Genomic DNA, 27,802 nt, shown 5'->3' with positions numbered 1-27,802 from the left:
GACGTCAATTAGAGACGGTAAACATTCACCATAAGGTGGTGCTGGACTGCCTACAAAGGCAACAAAAAAAAAACTGTTATTTAAATGAGATTTTCATTATTCTAATACAATGAATAATAAAACAATAGAGCATTTCATAATTAAATTAAAACTGTACAGAACATAGCACGTGTATATATATTAAACATACAATATTAAAGGATTCAAATCGACAGTATTGTTTGGGCTGACACTGAAAATTATGTTTTTTGTCAACAAAAGTTTAATCTCTAACCGCATTTGCATAAACAGTATTAACTTAATTGAATGCAAGTTTCGTATCAAAAAGAATAGCAACTAGCGTTAGAGTGTATTGTAGACCACGATTCGATTCAATCTGTCAATCTGTCAATTCAATCTGTCCAGAAGCATTTAGGTTGCGATTTTTATGAGCTATTGTAAATAATAAGTACAAGAACTAGAGACTAACTTCTGGAGCTATTAAATAGAATTTTTTGTAAGAAAAATTACACATCTGTTAACTACGAGTAAAATCGAGCGCGCAAGGCCATATTTTGAGAGCTCGCGCTGGGAGGATAGCAAGGGTAGCTTGTCAAACATTTGGCCAAACTTAGGGCGAATCTTGGAAGCGATTTGCCCAATTCTCGGGGACTGGATGCTAATCTGAGCATGCTTGCTTCGGGACATATCTGTACCGGGTTGAATATAAGTCATAGCGGATAGAACTTGATTACGGCGGGAACACACGATATAACTTACAGGAGAGCATGGGGACACCCTGTCCTCGTCAAATAAGTAAAACAATCTACATTAAAATCGCATACTAATCCGCACTAGATTTTATAAAACTTGAAAACGTAACGACTCTTACGCGAGGATATTATTATTATTATTTATTAATGTATGTGTTGGCGCAAACGCTACTATTGACAATAATTAACATTATTTATAGTTTAGCTTATTCTATGTATTATTATTTATTTATTATGTATTTATTTATTATTAGTTTGAAACACAAAATTGATGGTTAAAATAATCAAATATTAATAAAGTATAAATATTATTAATATTTTTTTTTTTTATTGCTTAGATGGATGGACGAGCTCACAGCCCACCTGGTGTTAAGTGGTTACTGGAGCCCATAGACATCTACAATGTAAATGCGCCACCCACCTCGAGATATAAGTTCTAAGGTCTCAGTATAGTTACAACGGCTACCCCACCCTTCGAACCGAAACGCATTACTGCTTCACGGCGAAAATAGGCGGGGTGGTGGTACCTACCCGTGCGGACTCCCAAGAGCTCCTACCACCAGTGATTACGCAAATTATAATTTTGCGGGTTTGATTTTTATTACACGATGTTATTCCTTTACCGTGGAAGTCAATCGTGAACATTTGTTGAGTACGTATTTCATTAGAAAAATTGGTACCCGCCTGCGGGATTCGAACACCGGTGCATCGCTACATACGAATACACCGGACGTCTTATCCTTTAGGCCACGACGACTACTATATAAATTATGTTATAATTTGTTAAAAAAATAATGTCAGAGTCATGTAAAAATCACTCAAACATGTATTATTATTATAATATTAAGCCATATTTTGTGAATTGTTTCGCAGTAATTACATTTGTATGTATAAAAGAAGTTGTAGTTGCTATAATCATTATAAAATGGCTAATTCTGTAAAAACTAAGACGTGGCTTTTTGTAATAAATAATTAATGTTAACGTTTCATGGAATTGTATTATATTTTCATTGTAATAGAACTTTTGAGTGAAAACCCTGGCGTAAGGCCGACATATACGCTTTACTCAAATGTAATCTGGGATTTCCAAATGTTGTTGTAAATAATTTTGACCTTAACTTCTAAGGCGGAATTCATTTTCGATTATAAGCAAAACAAGTTTTATATTGTTGTAAATTGAATTGTTCCCCGGAATGTATAGTTGGAGGTTTTACGTCGTAATCATAATGACTGCCATTACAATCGAAGCTTAAAAGGAATTAAGTCAATTTGATGTTTTGCCATAAAAAAATTTACTCACGGAATTAATTGTCATTATTATACCTCTATAAATTTTGTACGTATTTTTTTTTAATATTCTGAAATATGGTATTTTTTTATTACAAGTCCAATCAGTTCAGAAAATCCCTCATTGTTGGAATGTATCAAGAAAACTTCATAAATCGTCGTTGTTCGAAGCTATATAACGCGTGTAAAATTTTGACAAATTAATCAAGTATTAAGCTTGAGCTGTAAATATAATAGTTAAAATGCCGGGAAAATGCACATAGCAACGATGAAATTAAAAAAAACTCTAGAATTTTTTAGCTCGAGTGAGTTACTTCGATGATGAGAAACTGTTTTTGGCATAGCTGAACTGAGTAGCACACGGTCTTGATTCTAAAGTATTATAGGAGCCTCTAGGTATCGCAAGGTAGATAAATACTAAGCCCACCTACCTCGAGGCCCGAGTTCAAAGTTAAATCTAATCTTAACAAACAATAGCTAATAGCAAATAGATAAAAAACAATTAGACATATTTATATCTTATTTATAAAATTCTCGTGTCACAATGTTAGTTACCATACTCCTCTGAAACGGTTTGACCGATTTTTATGAAACTTTATATGCATGTTTTACAGGTCTGAGAATCGGCTACTATCTCTTTTTCATACCCCTAGGTAATAAGGGTGGACAAACCTAGCATTTATTTTTTAGTTTTTGGACAATTTTTTTTTGTTATATTGTTAAATGAGGTTTTGTTATTTTTATATTCCCTCATCGTTGACAGCGCTACATGCCTCTTTCACTCTTTTACCACATTCTTACATACTTACAATAAGTTAGTTTTTTTTTCTACACTAGAAATCTTATATATAGTAAAACAACGTTTGCCGGGTCAGCTAGTACGAGTATATTAGAATATTTATCAACTAGGGAATCATAAAATAAGAGTAAACAACTAATTCAATTATTAATATTCATGTACGCCTACGATATTTACCGTTAAAAATTAAAAACGATATTAATTTTTGTTTTTGATCGCATACTTTTCATCATACAAGCAAAATGAGTCAGCATTGTTTAGGTTCAAAAGGCTTGGCCTCAAGGGATCGAAATACTTCAGCGAACAAGTTTAATCTAAACTTTTATCACACTGAGGACTACAGCAAGTATTCGTTGAAAATTTTCATCGAAGATTGATTTTGACACTTCTAAATAAGTTTTCGATTAAGAAGTTTTGGATGTAATCGAAAGAGGGTCAAGGAATATGACTACTAAAAAAAAAAAACCTGATAAATGTCACCTACTACGAATCGAAATAAATAAAAAACAAATGTAACATTTTTTTTTTTCTATCTAAATTAACTAATTAATATTAAAACGGTCTTTTATTATTGAAAGCTATTGAAACAGAAATCAAAAACGATTTTGGAACGAAGTTCCTTATCGCGCGTTGTGAAAGGGGGCTAGACGGAAACAATTCTTACGAAAAGTTGTCACGACACTTTTTAGATCCGTCATTCTGACCAATCAACGTGTAGGCGCTAATCGCGTGACATTGCTCGTATCCGATTGGTCCGCGTAACGAGTACAGTTTCTCGAGATAGCGTTTCAACAATAGTAATTTAGTTCATAGTATTGTTTTTTTTTTCTTCATAATGCCGTAATTTATTACTATAACTTAAAAAAAATTTTACAATTCCTTCACTAATTAATCGAAAGGAACTTCGTTCCATCCGGGTGTCCCTTGACACCTCTGAAGTTTTTTTTTCTCATTTTCGTTTGAATATAATTGTTATTTTAGTTTAATTATTTAAAAAGTCGCTATAAGTGATCAGTCAGCTGTGAATACACCTGATAAAGGTTTAATAGGTCACCAAAATGTCTATTATAATGCTGTATTTAGTAATTCAATTTCCCAAGCGAAAAACAAAAGACCGCGTTTGGAATGAGGTTTGTGGAGAGTATTTAATGGTAGGCAGCGGCTTAGCTCTGCCCTTGGCATTGCTGAAGTCCATTAGCGACGGTAACCACTCACCGTCAGGTTTGCGTGTGCTCGTCTGCCTACACGAGCAATAAAAAAAAGTAAACAATTGTCAACAGAACACTCAAATGAAGCGAAAAACGTGGGTAAGTTAGCAAGTCACAGATTATTTAAGGCGCTATTCATTGATAACTTTTATAAAGTCGTCGTTGCTTACAGGATAATGCGCCCGGTGCATTCGTATATAGCGATGTGACTGTGTTGCTGTTCGAATCCCACAGGCATGTACCAATTTTTCTAATAAAATAAGTAGTTAACAAATCGAATGATTCCATGGTGAAGGATTAACGTCGTATAAAAAAATCAAATCACAAAAATTATAATCTGTGTAATTACTGGTGATAGGGCGTACTTGAAGGGCCACCTGCGTTGTTAATCGTGGCATACCCAATACATGCGGCGTATGACAGCCCAGAATTCAGGTAAAAAAAATTTTGACGCCGCTAACGCGTCTACATTTTCCTGCCGAAGAGCTGGTAGTTTAGAAAGCAAATCCATCAGCTCATGGATCGCAAGATAAGCTCACAGAGCTCAACCTGAGATGAGTTCCTAAGACTGGTCCTAGTAAGAGCAGTGCTTCGCTGAATCTACCGCCGTATTGAAATCGCGACCCACTGACAAGATCCGGTGAGAAACTCAGTGCGTTGTGTCTATGGGCTAGTACGCGTGTCGACCTCTCGTCATAATTAACGAATTCAATGAGAATGGTGCTTGAAGAGCCCAAAGGCACTGAGAGTGGATCCGAAGGATCCGGCTAGACATGATTTGGTTTTTTTTTTTTTTTTTTTTTTCCTACCTAAGCTGAGAGCCTTGAGAGGCTATGTCAGCGTAACCCTAACTTTTGTAGGTGAGCTCACGGGGCTCAAACCTGATGACGTTGCTAACACGAACCCTAGCAAGAGCCGTGCTTCGCAGAATCTACCACCGGATCGGAAACGCGACCCACTGAGAAGATCCGGCGAGAAACTCAGTGGGCTGTGTCTGGGAGTTAATTTACTCGTCGAGCCCTTCGTCGCAAGCGACGGGTTCGACGAGAACGGTGACCGGTGCTTGAAGTACCTAGAAGCACCGTTAGTGGATCGGGAGGATCCGAGATGACGTGTTTTGGGCGACGTCGACTGCTTTCCATTCTGTCCGCAGGATCGGGAATGTAGTTACCGGCGGCCACGATGAGAGGGTTCTCGTGTCGTGCCGCTTTATCGAAGTGGCGCATTGACGCCGACTGCATATACTTACTGGTGGACTCTAAGTCCAGGTCGTCATGGAGGTCGACGTTCCTGACGAACCACGGGGCTCCGACGGCTATCCTGCAAAAACGGGATTGAATAATTTGGAATGACTTTAAGTGAGTGCGGGCCGCGTGAGCGAACACTACACTTGCATAGGTCATGACGGGGCGTATGCAAGTTTTGTAGAGTGTCACCTTATTTCTAAGGGACATTTTACTTCACCTACATATCATCGGGTAGAGACGTCCTTTTTTTTTTTTTTTTTTTATGATTGAATGTTTACTGGTGGCCCGAAGGCCTTTCCAGTTTCACCAGGACAGGTGGGCGAGCAAAGGCTCAGCCAAGAGGGGTGGGATTTGCTAACAACTGCCCGAGCGCCTCCGAAGGAGACCTAACAACTCAAGAGCAATTGTTTCGCGAATGAATCTACTACCGGATCGGAATCGCGACCCGCTGAGAAGATCCGGCGAGAAACTCAGCGGGCTGATGCATGGGTTAGGTTGCACGTCGACCTCTTTGTCGAGTTCGACGAGTACGGTTACCGGGGTCCCTAAGCCTGCCCCTAGTATTAGAGCTGAAGGCATCTAATGCAAAGGTTATTGGATCTGATGGATCCGTAAGGACGTGTCTAGGGCGTCGACGGTGACTGGCTCCTGCATGATCAGGATTCGGGGAGTAGTCAGCGGCGGCAACGATAAGGCGATTATCATGACGCATAGCCTTATCGAAGTATCGTTCCGACGCTGACTTCATGTATTTCCGAATTGATTCGAGGCCCAGGTCGTCGTGTAGGTCAACGTTCCTCACGAACCACGGAGCCCCGACAGCTAACCTGCAAAAGCGGGATTGTAGGGATTGGAGGGTGTCTATGTGTGTGCGGGCCGCGTGAGCGAACACCACACTCGCGTAAGTCATGACGGGCCTTATGCAAGTTTTGTAAAGTGTCACCTTGTTCCGAAGGGACATTTTACTCCGCTTACAGATCATGGGGTAGAGTCTACCGAGAATAAACGCGGCACGGTCACGGACTGATTTTATATGCGGGCGGAATGTCATCGATGCATCCAGGGTAACGCCCAGGTACTTGACCTTCCTGGCCCAGGGTATGGGTTGTCTAAAGAGAGTAATCGGGGGTGTGAGATTCCTCCTCCTAATCCGGGAGGAAATCCGTGTGGAGCTTCCCCTCTGAAATAGCACCGCAGTACTTTTCGCTGGGTTGATGTCTATGCGCCATTTTCGGAACCACTGTCCTAGGGCTAGGGCTGCGCTCTGAAGCTTCTTCGCGATTAGGGACTTATTTCTACTAGAATAGTAAACAGTCGTGTCGTCGGCGAATAAAGCTAAATGGGTCGGCGGCGACCGGGGAATATCGTTGACGAATAAGCTAAATAGGAGGGGTGAGAGGACAGAGCCTTGCGGGACTCCAGCTGTGAGAGGTCGTGGGGAGGAGCGGGTTCCCTCGACTCGATATCGAAAAGAGCGGTTCGACAAGAAGTCCCGTATGATGAGCACGAGACTATCCGGCACGCCCATGTTGAATAGTTTGAAAATCAAACCATTGTGCCAGACTTTGTCGAACGCTTTTGCGACGTCGAAGAAGAGAGCTCCCGTGTATAACGGTTTTGGTCGATTAAGCCCCACAAGAATGTGCTCCGTGAGGCGGTGCACCTGTTGAACGCATGAGTGATTTGTACGGAATCCGAATTGTTCATCGATAAGAATGCCCTTGGATGAGACGAAGTCTCTGAGGCGTTTGTAGAGCAGACGCTCATACAGTTTGCCTAGAGACATGAGGAGGCTAATCGGGCGGTAGCTCGTCGGATGATTTTTTGGTTTACCGGGTTTATGTATGCCGATAACGTCCGCTTCTTTCCACACCGCGGGAAAGATACAGTTCGCCATAGCGGCATTGAAAATAGATGCCAACATCACGATGAGTTGGACGGGTAGAAGTTTAATAACGCGGTTGGATATACCGTCGGAACCGGGAGCCTTGCGAGGACGTAGGTCTTTGATCAAGTCTTTAACTTCCATCGGGGTGACGGGTGGTAACGCATCAGAGGGTGGCAAGGAGGCTCTGCGTTCTACCTCACTGTCTACTAATTCTACATGAACAGGGTCCACGGATTGAGTGCTGGGCGTGCACTGGGTTTGCAATGTATCGGCCAGCAGCTCTGCTTTTTCGTCATCATCGAACGCCGCGAGTCGGCCTGAGGGGCCTACGAGGGGGGCATAGTTACTACCGTATCCGATTTGAGAGTACGAGCTAAGCGGTAGTAAGACCTTTGGGAGGGCGCGAGTCCTTCTAAGAAATCAGACCATCTGGCATCTCGGACTTCGGCGATGCGAGACTTTACGTCGCGTTGTAGGGCACGCATTCGAATACGATTTTCCGCGGTAGGATACCTGTCGTAGGCGCGTATCGAGGCGTTCTTAGCTCTAAGGAGTTCCCTAATATCGTCGGACAATTTGAAGCGGTGGAGGAAGTCCTCCGCTACAACTTGTTTCGATGACCTATCTAATGTCGAGGTGATGTGTGACGTTAAGATGTCTATGGCTTCAGCGGTATCCTGAGGAGACGGGATAGAGTCCGGGTTAAACGGGAGCGATGGTGGATCAGATTCAGCCAGGCTGATGCCCAGCGTGTGCCAATCCACCACAGTCCTCGTGACGGGAACGGAATCGGGAGCGCGACCGAGCTTCATAACGACGGGACGGTGGTCTGAATCTAACTCTGAAACTACTTCGATCGAGTGTAAGCGCAGAGTTACGTTTTTTAATAACGCTATGTCGAGTATATCCGGGCGATGCGCGATATTTAGCGGGTAGTGAGTCGGGGTTAGCGGAGCGACGATATCGAAGGCGAGATCATCGACTAACGCGTCAAGCCGCCTGCCATTCGGGGTTGTGGTGTGTGAGTTCCACCTGATGTGTTTACAATTTAGGTCGCCCGCCAGAATGACAGAGCTCCCCATACCGAGCAGCGCCTCGATATCACTGCTTAGAACGATCTTATCCGGTGGAAGATAAACGGACGCGATAACGATCGGCGCGTGTCCCGTCAGTGAGATTCGGCACACTGATGCTTCGATATTAGCGAGCGCGGGAGGATCGAGCGGGACGCAATGCAGGGCTCTTCTATAGTAAATGACGGTACCACCACCACGGGCAGAGAGCCTGTCGTTCCTGACCATGTTATAGTTCGCGATTTTAGGGTCACGGCGCGCGGGCTTAAGTAGGGTCTCCTGCACTAAAAAGATATCAATTTGGTGGTCACGCAAAAAGTCAGAAACCTGATCACGTTGATTTGCGAGACCGTAAGCGTTAAAAAATCCTATCGTTACGGATAGGGGCTTTATTCTACTTATATACGCCATTGATTACCGGCGGAGTGAGGGGAGGACGTACGTATTTAATGACGCGTATACGTCGGCGTATTCCTGCACAACGGCGATAAAGTGTTGTGCAGTGGAGGCAGCGCGAATGGCGTCGCCCAAAGCGTTAACGCGCTCAAAGTTGATCGACTGAAAGAAGTCGATCGCTAAAGCGAGATTGTCGGACGCGGTCGGAGGGCAAGTCGCGGGAGAGGGACGAGTCGCGGGGGCGGGACGAATCGCGGAGGAGGGAGTTGTAGCCGTGTTCGTGTACGGCAGCGGTTTTGCCCAGGCCGAGACACTGGGCACCGGCGCCGGAACGAACGCTGGCTTAGCCTGCGACGCAGAGGGTGCCGAGGCTTTGATGTCTGGGCCGGAAGCTCGGAGGCGGTTTTGGCGGGCGACGCGGCGATTTATTTTAGGGGCTCGGGGGCAACCACGGTAATTCGCGGGGTGACCCTGTGTTCGACACAGGACGCAGCTAGGCGGTTCCGTCGCGGTTTTTTGGTCGCGAGCGCAGAGGGCCGTGGCGTGATCGCCCAAACACTTAACACATCGGGGCCGCGCGTGACAGTTACGGGAAGAGTGCCCGTACAATTGACAGTTATGGCACTGGCTAGGAGTGCCTTTTTTATGGGGGGCTTCGACAGCGATACCAGAGAGCCTACAGACGGTCTGTGTGTTAAAGATTTTCTTACCCTCGGGGGTAGGCTGGAGAGCGACTAGAACCATATTATATGGCTCCCTACCGCGACCGGTGTGCATACGGTGCACAGAATTCACTGGTAGGCCTTGTTCTAACAGGTCGGCTTTTACGAGCTCTACATCTAACTCTTTAGGGATTCCGCGTATTACAACGCGGAGTTCGCGCTCCTCCTGGAGCGTATACGTATGGAAACTTATACGCTCCTTACGGAGGTAAGAAGAGAGGGCCCTATGGTCGTCGGGTGTTTGAACCTTAATTTGAATGCCGTTCGCGAGGTTACGGGCATTCGTGAAATTTATATTTTTGGCCTTAAGGGCCAGGCAAACTCGATCCCAAGCTGCCTTCTCCTGAAGGATAACCGGGGGAGGGGTCTGGGTTTTATTTTGTGCCACCGGACGCGGCGACGGAGTGGCACGGGCTGGGGGCGCAACGGGAGTCTGAGGGCGGGGGCGCGACGCGTTCACGGCTTTGCTAATTTTAGCGGCCGCGGGAGCTCGAGACTCCGCGGCACGCTTCTTACCCTTCTGTACCAGGGTGAATCCATCCGTCGATGAGGCGGGGGCGAGGTCGACCTCCATGTCCGAGTCAGAGTCGGAGCACGAGGAGGCGGGTGCAGGCGACCTACGAGCAAGTGTAGGTGTTTTAGAGGGCGCGACGGAGGCCGCGGATGATCGCTCAGCTGAAACGATGGTCACGGCGGACGACGCAGCAGCTTTTCTCGCCAGTATAGGCGACACGGGAGCGGCAGGCACGACAGAGGCTGCGGTGCTCAATGCAGAAGCTCTGCACGCAGGTACAGGCGACGCAGGAGCAGCGAGCGCGGCGGAGTCCTCGAGAGGGCTCGCAGTGTGATTGGCCTTGAAGGCCAAAAACTCCGAGGCGAGCTGTGGGTGGCGAAGTCGGAGGAATTCCGCGAATACAGCGTCCATGATCGCTGAGTACCCAGGTGGGGCGGCCCCGGGTCTTGAAAACACTCGCCTTGCGGCGAGGCCCCAACTTCTCGGACCTGAGCGGTTCTATTGAACACAGGTGGCAATGCGGCGCGATTACTACAGGACAAAGAAAAAGCACAACAAAACAGAAATTACGAAAAGAAACAAAACAAATAAATACTTGCAGGAAACCACTTTGTCGGCAGATGTACCACGAACACAGAAACAACAAAAGGAAACAAAACAAATAAAAACTTCCAGAAAGAGCACTTAGTCGGCAGATGTACCACAAACACAGGCCGCGCGAACAATGGCCGGGCTAACAAAAGCCGGGCGAACAAAGACCGGGCGATCGAGTGGACGATGAGCACGTCCGCACGTGACGGGTGCCTCTATCGGAATGGAGAGACGTCCTAGAATGAAGGCGGCACGATCGCGTACCGTCTTGATGTGGGGGCGGAATGTCATCCTACTGTCGAGGGTGACGCCTAAATATTTGACCTTCGGGGCCCACGGTATGGGCTGGTCGAACATCGTGATTGGGCGAACGGCGGGGGCGGGGGTATTGACGCGCCTAGTCGGGAGGGGGATGCTCAGCGTGGTGTTCGGTGGGCGACCCCTTTTGAAGAGCACCGCTGTGCTTTTCGTGGGGTTAATGTCGATGCGCCACTTCCGGAACCACTGTCCCATGGTGGTAGCTGCGGTCTGAAGTCGTCGATGAAGCAACGCCTTCTTCCTACACGAGTAGTAGATGGCGGTGTCATCGGCGAAGAGCGCCAGATGGGTCTCCGGAGACCGGGGTATATCGTTGATATACAAACTGAATAGTAACGGGGAGAGGGCGGAGCCTTGCGGGACTCCGGCTGTGACGTGACGGGGCCGGGAACGCGTTCCCTCGACTCGATATCGGAACGAACGGTTCGACAAGTAGTCTCGTATGATGAGCACGAGTCTGTCTGGCACTCCCATGTTATACAGTTTGAATATCAAACCGTTGTGCCAGACTTTGTCGAACGCCTTCGCTATATCGAAGAAGAGGGCTCCTGTCGGAATGGGTTTCCGCCTGTTCAGCCCTAGTAAGATGTGCTCCGTGAGGCGGTGCACTTGATGGACGCACGAGTGTCTGGCGCGGAATCCAAACTGCTCGTCTATAAGAATTTTATTCGCGGATACGAAATCCCAGAGGCGTTTACGAAGGAGCCGTTCGTATAATTTGCCTATCGCCGGGAGGAGACTGATGGGGCGGTAACTCGCGGTTTCGTTATTCGGTTTGCCCGGCTTGTGTATGCCGATAACGTCCGCTTCTTTCCACGCCGCGGGAAAGATGCAGTTCGTCATAGCAGCATTTAGTATGGTGGCCAACATCGTTATCAGTTGGGCTGGTAACAATTTAAGCGCGCGGTTGTGGATGCCGTCGGAGCCGGGAGCTTTCCGTGGTTGTAGGCTATCGATCGCCTCCTTAACCTCGGAAGTGGTAATGGGGGGTAACGCGTCCGAGGGCGGCAGGGAAGCTCTGCGCTCGACCTCCCTGTCGACGAACTCGGTGTGTTCGGGGTCCGCGTGTTGAGTGCTGGTGGTGCACTGCTCTTGCAGTGCATCGGCCAGCAACTCTGCCTTGTCATCGTCATCGTAAGCCGGTGGTTGGCCTGAGGGGCGTACGAGAGGCGGCATAGTGACGATAGTTTCGGACTTGAGGGTCCTAGCTAGTCGCCAGTATGCTTGGTGAGTGGGCGCGAGATCTTTTAAATAACTATCCCAGTTTTCGTTTCGGGCGTCGCTCAAGCGGGATTTGACCTCCCGCTGTAAGCGACGCATCCGAGTCCGGTTTGAATCCGTGGGATATCGATCGTAGGCCCGGATTGCCGCGTTCCTAACTCTTACGAGGTCCCTAAGATCGGGGGAAAGTCTGATGCGGTGGAAGCTATCCTCCACATCGACTTGCTTTGAAGATCTTGTGATCGCCGTCGAGACGTGATCAGTGAAGATGTTTATGGATTCGACGGTGTCCTCGGGGGATGGAGTTGAATCCGGGCCGCAAGGGAGGATTGGTAGAGCGGTGTCAGCTAAGCACGTGCCTAGCTTCTTCCAATCCACCATGGTCCTCGTATCTGGTTCGCGGTTGAGGGGGCGACCGAGCTGCATGACGACAGGTCGGTGGTCTGAGTCGAGTTCTGACATTGCCTCGATGGAGCGCAAGCGCAGAGTTACGTTCCTCAGCAGTGCCAGATCTATTGTGCTCGGACGACGCGCGGCGTTGTACGGATAGCACGTGGGGGTCGGGGGGTTGAATATTTCGAATGTGAGGTCGTCTATGAACGCGTCGAGACGCCTACCGTTCACATTCGTGCGATGGCAGTTCCACCTAGTGTGGTGGCAATTTAAATCGCCTGCCAGAATGACCGCGTCCCCCATACCGAGCAGTGTCTCGAGGTCACTGCTCAGGAGGGGTTTGTCAGGAGGGAGGTATACGGATGCGATGACGATCGGCTGGTGTCCCGTCAGCGCGATGCGGCACACTGACGCCTCGATATGTAAGAGCGAGGGAGTATCGAGAGGGACGCAGTGCAGGGCCCTCCTATAGTAAATGACAGTCCCGCCCTTGCGGGTGGAGAGTCTGTCATTCCTAACCATGACGTAATTCGCGACTTTGGGGTCGCGACGCGAGGGCTTTAGGAAGGTCTCCTGCACCAGAAGGATGTCGATGAGATTGTCACGTAGAAACTCATAAACCTGGTCGCGCTGACGCGCGAGTCCGTTAGCATTGTAGAATGCTAACTTCAAAGAATGGGGTTTTAATCTCGCGTTGCACGCCATTGATTACCGGTAATCAAACCAGCGTGCGCTGGACGGACTCGATGACGTCGATGTATTCGAACGTCGCGTTTAGGCGGTCTTCGGCCGTGACCGCTCTGCGCATGGCGTCGGCGAATGCACGCATGCGGTCAATGTTTATCGCGGCGATGTAGTCGCGAATAATTGTAAAGTCGTTTGAGTGCGCGGGGCCGGGGCGAGGCGCGGGACCGGGCGCGGGCGCGGGGGCGGGGCGCGGCGCGAGTAGAGGTTGCGGCGCGTACCGTGGTTGGGGTGCCGGTGTCGTTCCTGCCTTCGTGAACGGCAACGGTTTCGCCCACGCGGAGACGGTGGGCACCGGAGCCGGTACGAAAGCCGGTTTCGGCGCGCGGGGCGCCGAAGTCTTTGGGCCAGCGGTTTTAGGGGGCGCGTTTACCGGGCGCTTCCGTGGAGCCTTGGGGCATCCACGGTAGTTGGCCGTGTGTCCCTGCTTGCGGCAGAGTACACAGCTCGGCGGCTCATGATTTGGGCGACGGCAGCTTTGCGCTAACCCGTCGCCTGGGTCGGATGTGTATTATCTATGGGATAGATAATGAGCGGCAGTCACGACAAGAGGGTTATCGTGGCGCGCCGCTTTATCAAATTAGCGTTCGGATGCTTCCTTCTAAAGGAACTTACGCCGTGAAGCTTAAAACGCGTGTAACTTCTTCGTACATATCCCAAGCAGCAATGGAACCGCGGGCTTTATTGAACACACAATCGTAGGATCGCCTTATTTCTCAATGCGTGTCTGACCAAGTTACAGCAATATACTATTTGTTGCTATTTCAACATAAACTAAATTACATAGAGCGAATGAAGAAATCTCACTATATTAGTTACATCTGGATTCTATTTTCATTTATTCAAATTGATTTTATTTTCCTGCGACAACTAAATAGACCAACCCTTTTTTGCGCGAAGAAAAATCTAAGTAATCTGTCTATATAAAATAAACTTTTTAGAAGGTTGGACCAGTACATGACGAGAATCTCATTTAAATTACTAAAGTTTCATTTCCTTGCAACAATTTGGCTTCAGTTTTGCATTGCTTGACCGGGATATTTTTTTTTTTTTTTTTCATCTGTTTTCTTGGAACGTTGTACCTCTCAGGCTATTTATTTGTACCTATGTACGATGCTATTTAAATTAAAGTTAATTTTGTTTTTTTGTTGTTGTTACCAGCTGTCACAGTTCCCACCTATTTTGCTACCTAATAACTATAGTGTTTAGGTATATTTTGAAATTGGTATTATGGCATTATGCCAATTACAGCCTACTGAATGGCATTTTGTCCTAGCGATGTAAGGCATCGGTTGCCATCTAATACGACAGATATCCGTCATTATAAAACAACAGAGCCAAACTAGTCTAAAGGGTTGCGCCATTTATGTTGTCATGACTAAGAACTCCAATCAATACTTAGTAACATATCCTATCAGCTCACACTTATAAAATGATTGACAACCAAACATAAAAAAATCTTTCAATTCAATAATTGTTTTCAAAGTTTGGCTTAATCACTACATAAACTAGTTAATAATAAGTAATACTATAATAAACTAAATTTTATTACACTTATAATAAATAAGCTAACATTAATTAAATTGTAATTAAATACTAAAATGAAGTTCAATTAAACAATATGTATGTTAAATATTCCTCCTACAAATCAACGTAGCCTTTTAATATTAATTGTGTGGTGGCTGTTTATTTTAACAAAATTACAACTAGAGTCGAAACAAGATTACAACTAAAGTAAGAATAAATTTACTACTAAAGTAGGAACGAGTTTACTACTAGAGTAGGGACAAGGAACAAGCAATAACGTTATCCCGAAGAAATTTCCGACCTCAGCCGTAACCTTTAGACAGTGTTTCCAGAAGTGGCGTATCGAAGCTAACTCTGAAAAAAAGTACAACTGTGCTATGCTTTTCACTGGGAGCATCAAAGCGAAATTGGTTGCTTCAAAAACACCGAAACTAAAAAAATGAGTTCAAAGATTGAAATAGCACATAAAATTCCAATGTCCAATAAGTACGTGCTTACAGAAAATTTTGCCTTTCGATAGATTTAAATTTTTTCTTGATTTGACAATAATTTGGCTTTATCTCTTTTATTTCAAAAATTAGGGTCGTTATATGAAACAGGTTAAAGTTCTTTGCCCCGATGACTGAGGCCGACCAGTGCCAATGTACCGACCGACGCCCTTATTGAGATACTCACAATTACGGAATAAGATGAGTTTCTTGGCTAGTAAATTGCTTTGTGAAAGACAACGATGAATCAGTTTTAAATGGATTTTTCAACGTGACGACTTTTGAATTTATTTTTATGATTGATATTGGCTACCGTCTGAGATATGGATTAATGAAGTTAGAGTACGCGAACATTTTTAAATACTGATAGTTTGAAGTTCAACCATATTATTACGGAAACCCGAATCCTATAAGCGGTACCATTAATAAGAAATACATAAATGTAGAATAGGGATCGCAGCGCATAAAATAAAACTTCCACTCTTCCAAAATCTTCAATTATAATAATAATTAATAATTAACACTTTTATTACGTCTTGCTCATTTTTAAACCGTCCTCGCCATCCAATTCTCTGTCCGTTCAGTTGTCAGTTCCATTTTCTCTCACTCACATCTTAACACTCCGTTCCACACCCTTTTCATACGTTCTGTTCTTACCAATCCTACATAATTTAGGAAATTCGAACAACATTACTAACGATATTAATTCGCCCACATCCGATTCGGTTTCCGAGAGCATAGCTCCATTTCCAATCAGCGCAATCGTTCATCTAAAATGAAAGCGAACAAAACCAAACAATAACACAGGGATCGGCTTGCGTCGATCACTAGCCCATGTCGATTTATAACAAATAAATATTGAGCAATACGGGAAAATGTCAATCGACAGAAGACCAAGGCTTCACTGGGAAAAATGAAGCGTTCCGATCTGTAAGTAACATAAGTTTTTTGAAATGCCTCAGAGATAAAATATGATATTTTTGAAACCGTACTCAGTGAGACGTAGTACGCAACCTTATTTCTGTTTTCGTGGCCACGAAATACTGGAAGGGTTATTTTTTTATTGACTGCATTAATGAGTGAAAGAGATCACAGTTCATTTGGTTGAGTGATTGCCGGATCGAATAGGTATCACATTGTGAATGCCGTCACCCCCTTTTAGATATGAGGTTGACATCTCAATTATATAACTATAGTACATATTATTATATTCGTTGTCTTACCTGGAATCGAAATTCAAACAGTAACCCTGTCGAGGAAACCATGCGGGCTTAGAGCACGACAATTTTTTGACAAACACAGAACTGGTCAATGATATAAAATTGGCATTATAAATACCGTATGAAGTCAAACTTTTTAGCTATTAGCTTTGTAGCTATTAGCTATGTAGTATGACTAAGCCGTTGTAGAGTACATATTACGTCACATGTGACGCACAAGATCAACAGGCTCAAGGGAACACACGAGTCCTAACTACTAGCGGTTTAAGTTACAATTTCACGAAATATATTTTTAGCGTTTCAACAGTGTCATTGGTATTGCTGATGTCTATGGGCACCAGTTTTCAGTCTGTGCGATCGTCACCATATTTAAACATTAAAAAAAAACGATAATCTCCTGAATTTTCCTTCAAAAATTATATATCATTGTTTTCGGCTTAAGCTGACATTTTAGACCAAAAACAAACTTTAGTCGTTCATTGCTGTTACGGCACTCGAGATCGGTCCACTTACGCCATTTATGTTACTATTAAAACTTTATTATTCATCTAGTACCTAGAATATTTTATTGTCAAAGTCAAACCTATGTCAAATGAACATCCAAGCCTCAAAGTAAATCTCGATAAATAATCGAATTATTTTTAAAGTTTAAAAATAAATCTAAATAATATGTATATTTTGATGTTAAAAACAAATGGATAAATTGTCACCAAATTGAACTTTAAAACTGTTTCTTGCCGAAGTTGGCCCAAAAGATTCTAACATCATTTTTTGTGTTGAGATCAAATCCTGCCGGAATGTACAATTTTTTTTTAGAAATTCTAATAATAAATGAACAATTTAAATTGGACTATAAATAATGACAAATAAATGAATTTCCTGCCGCGAAGCATTTACGCTTTCGCATTTGACTTTATGATGGATCGACTAAACAAAGGCAGCTCTAAACGACCTCGTCAATGAGTGCACCAGAAAGACTGTGGTACGCGAGGAATGACGACATCCTGTGAAGCGTACCACCACCAGAACTAATAACTACAATCACTCTGCCAAAATTGCAAACGACTAAAAAGAAATTTGACAGTAGTCATACATCCTAAATGAGATAAACCTTAGCCTCATGTTAGTCTGGAAGGCGGCAGTGAGTTTAACTAACGATTAAGAGCTAAGAAATACTTTCCCTGATTATTCCCATTAGTAAATACCTCCCATTTCATATAACACGTTGGTTGATGACAGATAAGCAGCTGACTGCAGGCCAAAACACATTATACCATATAGTCGTGAGTTTCCTTCTAAGTATAGCAGGAAGAGCCATCAAGAAGTAGGAGAGAAACTTAGAATAAAGTACTTTTACTCGTAAATCTATTTAGTTTTAAGTAACTCGTAAATCTATTTAGAATTAAGATATATGATGCGCTCACTCCAGACGCTATTGTCTGTTCAGGTGAGAATCAATTTCCTGTTTAATTTGAAGTCTCAAATAAATTAACGCGAGATAATTTCCTCTTCAAATTAGGCTTTAGCTACGTTTTGTCTTCATTGCAGCTATAAGATGTATAGCTATGTCATTACATTGAATTATTTTTTTGAAGGACGCCTCGCATTAACACTATTGGAAATAAATTGATAAAGTGTCACCATTTTTGCTGTGAAACAGTTTTCGTTTTAACGGGTAGGGCATGTGAATTTATGATATTAAGGGGCTCCGGTAAGCACGTGGAATCCATCGAGTTGGGGATAAACTTGTCTACTTGTCTATACAAATAAAAAAAATGACGAATGCTCCCAACCCAGATATTAATGTTATTTGTAACCAAAAAACAAGTATGCATTTTAAATATAAGTAAATTCTAATTCTTTGTTTACATTAATGATACTACAGAATACTTAGTAAGTAGTACTATAACACTAGTGACATGACAAGCAATTAAAACCCTTTTTTTCTCTCAGTTACATTATAATATCCAACAAAGAAACGGTGTGAATAAATGTCATTGTTATTTATTTATTTATACGCGATTCATTAACAAAACCTATTTTATTTGGATTTTCCGCGTTATTATGAAGAGTAATTACGTTGATTACCCTCTTTGAGGAGAGACACGTGCCGCATATTCAACACAGTAATTACCAACGTATTATAGATATGTATATACGTATATTAGTAGATATGTATAGACGTATAGATGTGGGCTTACACGCAATTAATTGTTTCTGTTTTAAATTTTTTAAATAAAAATGTTTAATGTAGGTACACATCGAAAACAAATTATTGAAGCTTTAATTAAAAAGTTTAAATTTACTAAAAAGTTTCAAAGTTACTAAAGAAAGGCTAATCAATATTTGAAGCAATTAAATATTCGGTTACAATTTTCTGTTTGTTTCAGAAATCATTAGTTTTTTTTTTTCTTTCAGAAATCGGACTCTGTAAATAGTAGGTATTCTTAGTTTATTTGAAATTCAAAACAAATTCAAATAGCTTATCAGTTTACATTTTTTTTTTATTGCTTAGATGCGTGGACGAGCTCCCAGCCCACCTGATATTAAGTGGTTACTGGAGCTCATAGACATCTACAACGTAAATGCGCTACCCACCTTGAGATATAAGTTCTAAGGTCTCAGTATAGTTACAAGTTACTTTCACATTGTTAATACACATAATTACTTGAAAGTCTAACAAATTTCGCTAATGTGTAAATCATTATTCTAAAAGTACATTGATTACAAAACATTTTTAGACTTCGTTAAAAGAGAGATGAATTAACAAAGAACGTTCTCCAATGATTATAAATTAGTGAATAATATAATCTGAAATAATTGAGGAAATCGGTTTAACGAAAGGGAATAAATACCTTTAATTGAGTTGAAATAAACAAAGCAACGTTTATGGAGTACAACATTTTATGAAACTAATCTTTTTGAAATGGACCTCTCGCTTTTGTTGTTTGTATTATCTATATATTAATACGTGAAGCAAAAACTTTGTATCCCTTTTTACGAAAATTGCGCGGACGGAGGAGTATGAAATTTTTCACACTTATAGAGAATATAGAGAAGAAGTGCACAATGCTAATTTTTTTTTAAACAATGCATTAAAGATACATTAAATCAATAAAGAAAGCATTACACACACTACATACCATGTATTTGACGCACACACGCATGCATACTATTTATTGTCAAACTTTTGTTCTTGACGTCTGTTGTCAAATTGAGAATAGATTAAATATTGTCTTTGTTAATATTTTTTATAGTCGAATTTCAACTACTGCGGGACCTCTAGTAATGATAAAATTACTTTACATTGACAAGTGAGTTTGTTGTACAATGCAATAATAATTGTAAACTTTTTTTTTTATTGCTTGAATGGGTGGACGAGCTCACAGCCCTCCTGGTTTTAAGCGGTTACTGGAGCCCATAGACACTACAACGTAAATGCGCCACCCACCTTGAGATATAAGTTCTAAGGTCTCAATATAGTTACAACGGCTGCCCCACCCTTCAAGCCGAAACGCATTACCGCTTCACGGCAGAAACAGGCGGGGCGGTGGTACCTACCCGTGCGGACTCATAAAAGGTGTTACCACCAGTAAAAGTAAAAAACTACAATTATTTTTGCAGTATAGTAAATATAAGCTTATAAGTTCATTGTGTTTTTGCAAAAACAGAATGAACTATTTTGTGGAAGCACTCGATAGAATTACTGGCATTAATTCTTTCATCAATCTTTCAAGTTGATAATGACAACAGATCGATAACGTTGCATCATTGTATTGTCATCAGATCAAACACAGAAATGCAAAGTTTTTTAATAATACAGTACATCAATCGGTTAGTAAGATGTTTTCATCGACAAATTTCATTAGAGTCATATCAGGGTAGAGATGTAAACAGTTAAAGAGGAAGCAAGTGCAAAAGCAGTATCGAAATAAAAAAGCATGAATGTAGATGGATAAAAGAGGATAAGCAAGAAGAAGGCGTAAGTGGGAGCCTGCGAGTGAAAGCCCGATCCCCGTGAACTTTTTTTTTATTGCCCTTGCAGGCACACGAGCATACGGCCCACCTGATGGTGAGTGGTTACCGTCGTCCATGGACTTCAGTAATGCCAGGGGCAGAGCCAAGCCGCTGTCTACCGCTTAATACTCTCCACAAGCCTCGTTTGAAGAAGGAAATGTCATAGCATAGAGGGGAGCCCATTCCACAGCCGGATGGTACGTGGCAAAAAATACTTCTGGAAACGCACTGTGGATGACCGCAGTGGCTCCAGGTAGTATGGATGAATTCTACTCCGGTGGCGGGCAGTGCGATAGTAAAAACGAGATGTCGGTATCATCTCAAACAATTCCTCAGAGCACTCCCTCACTCAGAGAATTATACAGGAAGTGACGCCATCACCTAATTATCATCATTCCCATTTTCGTCATTATCATAATATATATCTCCATTCATGTATTAATATGTAGGTAAATAGCATATCATCTACCCAGCACACAAATCAGCCCTGCCAGTTAGGTACAGCTCAAGTTCGGATAGAGATAACAACTCTGAGGCCCGATCCGTGCCTCCCCAAGGAATGCCACCATCGGCCCACGGTGACCCGACGGTGGCTGTATCTAATTCACAGTGTGCAACTATGTTACTCAGATCAATATCAGTGTGAGAGATTTAAGTCATAGTTTGTAAAAAAAAACAGACAGTCTTCCCACTGCCAAACGATTACAGTCGAAAGAGAACTACAATGAAAATAAGCCATAAGCTCTACTCCACTGAAGCGACTAGGCTTCCGCAAATGGTTCAAATCCCGCATGATGGTACTCATTTTTCTAATAGCATACGCACTTGACTCATGTTCTCTCAACTCAAATGACTTCCACTAGGATTCGTTCCACACCGCCAGAGACAAGAATGGATGGAGAAAAATCGTGCGTGCGAAGGTGATACAAAAGGGTGGTCACGACCCTCAGCAATGAGGAATACGACGCAAGGAGGAGGAGGATTCGTTCAATTAAAAAAACCAAGTTGACGACATTTATAAATTTGCATTATTACTGGTGACCAACAATCGTCTTTTCTTTTACACAACAAAATAGTCACGCTTTTCGATTCACCCCTGTACAGTACCAGACGTACCGTTATTAAATATTTATGAATAGCAATTTATTTTCAGTATTAAGAATTTCGGATTTCGGTATTCGGATCTTTAAACAAACAGTTCAATACATTACACCGGCAATTTTTGATTTGTGTACAGAATGTACATATGCATAAGGTGCTGTAGGTATATAGGATGGACATGAAATCCGTTTTTACGTAGTAAAAATAAAATCTGTGCCAATCTTAATGTCTCAATCAATCAGACGAATATTTTTGGAGATTTTGTGGTAAATGAGGGATACTTTACTTTTATAATGTTATAGACAATGAAGACTATGAGCTCATATATCAAGATGGGTTACAATATTCACGTTTTTATTTTTATGAGCTCCAATAATAGCTTAATTCAAGGTGCGTAATTCTACGTAGTAAAAAATAATGCTAAATTACCTAAAGGGCCAAAGTATCATTAGCAGTGCAAGCCGCGGTATATTCCCCCATTTTTTTGACCGTCCGCCGTACCCACTCCTAGAGGGAGGGGGGAGCACGGGGTATGTGGGACTGCCGTAAGCACTCACAATTTTTCTCTCCGCCAGACTCCACTCGTCGCGGGGATCTCGTGCGAATATTCGGTGCCCTGCCCAAATAAGATCCATTAATGGCTCTAGCAACTCAAATCTTCCTTTAATTAACTACAGGATTAAATAAAATGAAAGTAGCGTATACATGAATAGCATGTAATTTAATTATTAAATTGTTTGTGTTTAAACTAGACGCGGATGCAGGCAGCGCAAGGCCGTTCCTTGTGTCAAAGCTTGCGAGAAACCTAAGTCCAGCAGTGGATATCTGCGGTCTGAAAGAGAGAGAGAGAGAGACCAAGAGAAGGCATTTTACAACAGGCACTGGCCCATCTTTGGATCTGGCATAACAGAAACCCATAAATTCTTAACATCTGTGCTTACCGCGTATCTGTCATCATTAGTAAAATATGATTAAATACCGAGTTGAAAACTTAGTCTTACGCTCTACAATAGTAAAGTCAACTACAACAAGACTGTGATGTTGAATGTATCTAAAAGAGTTCAAGAGAGAAGGAAACACGTATGAAGAAACGCTAGAAATTGCGTCTTGTTGATTCTCGCCGACATTTATACAGTAATCCACATCCTTTGACGAATTCCAAGAAAATGAATGAACGCTCCCAAGTATTCGAAGCTCAATATTACCCGTGTAGCGAATAAATGGAATACAATTGTCAATAACGTCGCTTAGATTAATACTTCTGATTATTTTATAATTGGTGACTTGTAAAGTTGCACTGTTTTTACTATAAGTTATCTGCCCTGCTGCAAATCACGCAAAAATTATAAATCCGTGTTAAAGTTAATAATATATTTTTTCATTTTATTACAGTTCTGGCTATATTTGTTGTTTAGTCATCTGATACAACTGATGACATTAAAAGGTAAAACATGATAATCTAATTATTTGAACGTAAAAAATAAGTTTTTCGTTCTAAGAACCCTATACCTAATCTCGACTTTTGCTTTAGATGGCAACTTTAAATTGAGGAGATGAATGTCCTAAAAATGTTTTTTCACTGCCAAATAAGCTGCCATTGATTAAAAGTAACTCGGGTATAAGTATCGTGAGACATAAACGTCCTTAAGTCATAAAAACATATTTTGGAATAGCAACAATTTTCGCACTGAGAGATGAACATACTTTAATCATTAATGCGGCAATAAGTTTATCCATTTAGAACGATAATTTTTCAACACGTTTTATAAGTGTCTTATTTTTTTAAGTTAATGGATGGATTGTGTGAAATACGATAAGTGTAAGAGGGGAGTGAGCCAAGAAATCGTATATGATAGATGAGTATGGAAAGAGAAAACATGTTGCACTGATCCCAGGTAATTGGGAGAGGGGCATGAGAATGATGATTTTATAAGCTTCTTAAAGCAAAAAGATGTTTTTCCAGACTTGTAGATTTGTAATTACAATAATAATATGTACAACTTTAAAGTCAGTATCTGACTGCGGGACTCAAATCGGCAACTTTGTTCGTTCACTACCTTATACGTAGTATTTTCTTAAAATTTCGCGAGTAGGTAGTAGATATAATTAAAATTACTCTCAAAGTTACACTCACACAATATACAAAGTTTACTGGTGGTAGGACCTCTTGTGAGTCCGCTTGGGTAGATACCACCGCCCTGCCTATTTCTGCCGTGAAGCAGTAATGCGTTTCGGTTTGAAGGGGGGGCAGCCGTTGTAACTATACTGAGATCTTAGAACTTATATCTCAAGGTGGGTGGTGCATTTACGTTGTAGATGTCCATTGGCTCCAGTAACCACTTAACACCAGGTGGGCTGTGAGCTCGTCCACCCATCTAAGCAATAAAAAAACACATATAATTTGTTTCCATCTTAGTCGTCTATGATCACAAAAACTAAAGATTTCGAAGCGATGGAAATAATACACAGACGATAAAAATCGCTAGATTAAAGCGTAATAGTAGCTTCAATATTTTTCTCATGTTAATTTGTGCATAAATATGTACAACGCTACTGATGACATGTTCAACAATTTCTAACCTGTGAGCTTTATTTCTTTATTAAGAAACAACCATCTGTAACATTTAAAATAACGTCACTTTTGATCAATAAATTAAATATAATCTTATTTTTTAAAGACTAAAATAAATATCTAAATAAACCAAAAAAAATATTATAACCATTAATCAGGAATGTTTTGTTTATTGCAAAAAAAAAAACTCATGACTTAACAATTAAGTAAATTGCCAACAAAAGCAACCTTAGTTTATCTTAATTTAATGTTCGAATTCCGTATATTTTTTACAAAAAAACAAAACAGACTGTATTAAAACGAAACAAGTTTTATAAAATATAGGGTTCATCAAAGTTTAATGACCTTCGTCATAATCAAGTAGGATGAATCACAAAATGGACCTTTTTCTTAATACCATTCTTTTATCGAAGCTTAAATTAATATAAAGCAGAATGGAACAATTGCATTAATATGCAATTATTCCGTTCTTTTTTCAGATGCTGTAATCAGCAGCCCTCTTTTCGAAACAGTTATTACATTAAAAATAAATGAGACTCTTTGCATGTTAAAATTTAAGATTATTTCAGATAGTTATTATCTTTTTATTTTTTACTTAGTACTTACCGATCACGAACCTTGGATTTCACTATAAGCGTCAAAAGGCTTGAGTATATTTTAAATGTGAGTAAGTTATTTCATATTAGAGTTCTGTTCTAATACTTTTTTATCATTGTAGAATTACTGGGCCTTCTCAGTTTTAACAGAACAGGTGGATGAGCAAAGGCTCAGCCAGGAGGGGTAAGTATTCTAATACATGAAGCATTGTTTCATATGTAATAGTTCTTGTTTTTTTAGTTCCTTCAAAGGCAAACGAGTATACAGTTTACCTAAGGGGAGTGGTCACCATCACTAGCGGTAGGCAGCGGCTTGCCTCTGCCCCTGGCATTGCTGAAGTCCATGGGCGACGGTAACCACTCACCATCAGGTGGGCCGTATGCTCATCTGCATACAATGGCAATAAAAAAATAAAAAAAAACTTATCGGGGACTCGAGAGGAATCTCCGCCAATGTCGTTTGAAGAAAGACCCGTCGTACCACTTAGATAATACCGTAGAGAGAAGTGCATGCCAGAAATATTTCGGATTATTTTATGTATACTACCATTTTTGTAAGTAAAAGAAGCTCACGTATGAAATAAATATTTTAATCGAATGGGGAGTCTTGCTATCTCCCCCGTGCACTTTCGTCTTACGCGATCACGTCAAGCAATTATGTGAATCTTCATTTTCTTACTTGGCGGTTAAATTTACCGTGAGATTTAAATTTTTGTTAATATCAATTCTCAGTTGTAATAATACGAATTCTGTGCAAATAAATATGCAATATATGTTATGTTTGACCCCCTACAGTTGTCTCTAACCCAGAACTGTATCTATATATTAATATGTGAAGGAAAAACTTTGTATCCCTTTTTACGAAAATTGCGCGGACGGAGGAGTATGAAATTTTCCACACTGATAGAGAATATAGAGAAGAAGTGCACAATGTTAATATTTTTTTAAATTATGCCTAAAATATACATTAAATCAATAAAAAAACATTACACACACTACCATGTATTTGACGCACACACGCATGCATACTATTTATTTATTTTCAAACTTTTGTTCTTGTCGTCTGTGGTTAAATTGAGAATAGATTAAATATTGTTTGTCTTTGTTGATACTATTTATAGTGTAGTCTTGGCGAAATTTGTGATTATAGAAGTATAAAATACAATCATAATAGTGTACAAACTTACAATTCCAATTAATTATAGTCGAATTTCGACTACTGCGGGACCTCTAGTATGGCATTAAAAAGGCAAGTTTTGTGCTCCGGTACATAGAGTAGCTTGCTTGCATTATATATTATGTGAACTTGTGTGACGTAAGGTTTTTTTTTAAATAAACCGTTTTTATCTCGTTATCGAACTTTATCAAAACAGTATAGATGATGTGTTTATAATAGCGATATATTTTTTTATAATATTAATTGCAAAATATGTTTTTTATTCTCTTTGGTGATTACTTGGCGAGGATTTTACATGTCTTCGATAAATTAGTTTTCCAATCGTAATAGAATACTAGTAATACAAAGAAAATTAAATATTAATTAATTTTTTTTTTAAGGCGTTTGATGATTATAATACATAGAAATGGAACTTTTTGGCGGGAACGCGGGGAGTGAAGTTGTGTGATTTGTTTTATTTTGTTTATTTAGTGTTTCTTCAGATTTAAATGTGTAATAACGGTACTTCTCGGGTTCTTCCAAAAAGTCCACTGAAAAAATCTCAATAAATGACCACCATTTTACTGAGATTATATTTCATCCCATATAATCTCATCTCATTTCATTTAATTTCATCTCAAATTAATCATCTTCATTTCATTTCATTTCATTTCATTTCATTTCACTCCATATTATAATTTTTCATAAAAATAAGAATATAAATTAAAATAAGATATGACTTAAAGGTCTTAGTTACCAGGTCATAAAATCCCTTCAAAAAAAACATAGACATCAATTTTTTTTAACTAATACATTAACTAATTTGACAGTTTATTAATTACAAATTCCATAACGTTTGGGATAGACATATCGTCAAGATTGGTAAATGAAAAAGTTGGTATTCACGGCCATTCAGACACGGGGCCTGAAACAATTTTTGGTTTGAATGACGTCTTAAGGGCAAAGCCTCCATGGCTCCAAAGTTATTTATTGCAAAAGTTTGATTTATTTTCATGTATAGACACCTATTATTCACTTTGACTCACTTGTAATATGCTCTACTAAAAATCAACTAAAAACAATAATATTTAAATGTTCCTTCGTGTTGAGAGTATTAAAAATAAATCATAATGAAATAGATAAATAAAACACACTTAATAAGTTACATTGTTTGTTCAACTGTACTGTTTTTTAACCAATAGCTGAAAATGACACTATTTTTCTAATAACCATCAGAATGTTTTAAATGATTAGTAAACTTTATTTGTAAGAGAAATCGATAAAATAAACCATATTCAAGAAATTTCCAACTTACGTGACAAATAGCCCAAAACTTTTGAACGTTCTAATTAAAAAATTTACAGTACAACTTTTTCCAAACATTAAAACAGAAAATAATCACAGAGCTACCACGAATCACATTTGTACCTATAAGTCACATTTGTTCCGTTCCAAAATTCAAATATCACATTTTGTTGTATATATTTTTTTTTAAATAAGTTAACAGATACCGTAGGCGATTTACGGTGCATGCGACATCGCGCGTCAACGTTCTGTCAAAGACTGGCCAAGTGACGGAAAACGTTCAAACCCTGAGTTTTCTCAGCGTTTCAATGCTACTACTGTTTTCACAGATGTTTCACTGTGATTTGTCGTAGACGAGTCATGAAATCATTCACAAAACATTAGTACCGAGAATACGATATTGTTGAAATTTTCTAGTCGACATGATTTTGTGTAGTCAAACCTCAAGTCACCACCGATCAAACCTTCAGACACAGCCCACTGAGTTTCTCGCTGAATCTTCTCAGTGGGTCGCGTTTCCGATCCGGTGGTAGATTCTGCGAAGCACGGCTCTTGCTAGGGTTCGTGCTAGCAATGTCGTCACGTTTGAACCCCGTCAGCTCACCTACTAGTTAAAGTTACGCTGAAAAATAGCCTCTCAAGGCTCTCTGCTTAGGTAGGAAAAAAA

At 41.1% G+C, this 27,802-nt stretch overlaps 1 protein-coding gene across 1 annotated transcript in view; it reads right to left on the bottom strand.

Moving 5' to 3' along the window:
- The window catches only part of NGR-A21 (neuropeptide receptor A21), a 114,227-nt gene extending 86,818 nt beyond the window's left edge, over positions 1 to 27,409 (bottom strand). Inside the window, exon 1 of the mRNA XM_028170776.2 lies at positions 27,146 to 27,409. The gene's annotated coding sequence lies outside the window, so the exon portion shown is untranslated. The remainder of the gene's footprint in view (positions 1 to 27,145) is intronic.
- Positions 27,410 to 27,802: the final 393 nt, after the last annotated feature.

Source organism: Bombyx mandarina, chromosome 21, assembly GCF_030267445.1.
Source record: "Bombyx mandarina strain Sakado chromosome 21, ASM3026744v2".
Classification (NCBI taxonomy): Eukaryota; Metazoa; Arthropoda; class Insecta; order Lepidoptera; family Bombycidae; genus Bombyx; species Bombyx mandarina.
This window is presented reverse-complemented; position numbering and strand designations above follow the sequence as displayed.